Source organism: Penaeus vannamei, chromosome 35, assembly GCF_042767895.1.
Source record: "Penaeus vannamei isolate JL-2024 chromosome 35, ASM4276789v1, whole genome shotgun sequence".
NCBI classification, from domain to species: domain Eukaryota; kingdom Metazoa; phylum Arthropoda; class Malacostraca; order Decapoda; family Penaeidae; genus Penaeus; species Penaeus vannamei.
The window spans coordinates 23,104,344-23,105,987 of NC_091583.1; positions in this window are offsets into that span (position 1 = coordinate 23,104,344).

A 1,644-nucleotide genomic window follows, 5' to 3' on the forward strand; every position below is an offset into this window, starting at 1 on the left:
CATTTCTTTGAACTTACTACCTATCTATCTATCTATCCATAATCACACACACACATACACACGTATAAGTATAAGCAGTGCTCATTGCAACAAATATATAAAAGGTTTGAATGTGAATGAAAATCTGCACAGCGCAAGACCTGGTCAAATTCATCTCTTGCACAGTGAAGATTTTCATTCTCATATGTGTGTGTGTGTGTGTGTGTGTGTGTGTGTGTGTGTGTATGTATGTGTGTGTGTGTGTGTGCGTGTGTGCGCGCGCGCGCATACATACATATATGTGTGTGTGTGTGTGTGTGTGTGTGTGTGTGTATGTGTGTGTGTGTGTGTGTGTGTGTGTGTGGGTGTGTGTGTATGTGTGTATATGTGTGTGTGTGTGTGTGTGTGTGTGTGTGTGTGTGTGTGTGTGTGTGTATGTGTGTGTGTGTGTGTGTGTGTGTGTGTGTGTGTGTGTGTGTGTGCGCGCGCGCGCATACATATATATGTGTGTGTGTGTGCGCGCGCGCGCATACATACATATATATGTGTGTGTGTGTGTGTGCGCGCATACATACATATATAAGTGTGTGTGCGTGTGTGTGTGCATTTATACACATACATACATACATATATAAATATGATATATATATAGTGTATATATATATATATATATATATATAGTGTATATATATATATATATATATATATATATATATATATATATATATATATATATATATATATATATATATATATACACGTATATATACATATATACACATATATATGGTATAAAAATACACAACACCTATATACATGTGTATATGTCTGTATGTATATATATGTGAGTGTGTTTATGTATGTATGTATGTATGTATTTGGTTTGTAGTTTGTATTTGTGTGTGTGCGCACGCGCGCTATTTTAACGTCACATATGTCTACCGTGCTTACATGCATCCAAAAAAAAAAAAAAAAAACTTCAGAAAAATAACAACTCTTCAAAACTTAGTGGGTAAAACTGATTATTCTTTCCATGGTCCTTCCTGCAAAATAATTTTCCTTTCAGAATTAGTATTTTCATCTCGCATACGCTCTGTGGAACACCGGCTTGGCATGCAAGTTGAAAATCCTTTCATGTTTGCTCCAAATATTTTTCATAGCTGCATTTTCCTGTTGCAGGAATTTCATGCAATTCATTACTTAGGGAAATTGCAAAGGCAATGCGGAGGTTGCATTGATGTGTAATCTGCCAGAAAATACCCCTTTCTTTATTGTTGTTTTGGATCACAAAGCGTTCCATCTCGGCACATTTCAATCTCTTCTTCCCGCGCAAAATAGGGAGAGCGGGGTTAAACCATGCTCTTGTTGATGTATCGCAGCGAAATGGCGCGTAAACAATCACTTAGGTAAGTGCATTTTCTTCATGTAATGTGTGAAGTCGAATGGTGTTTGTCTCGGATCTAGTGGTAATGAACCTTTATCTGAAGAAATTGAACTTTTATCTGTCGTAATCCCTACTACTGTAAGGTATCTTGTGCTTTTTCATCCTAGTCTAAATTTCATCTTAAGTTTAGGCTTTTAACAATCTCGTATGATATGATTATAGAATCGTGCACAAGACTCTCAGAATACTTTTTCATAGTTATTTATTTATCTATTTATTCC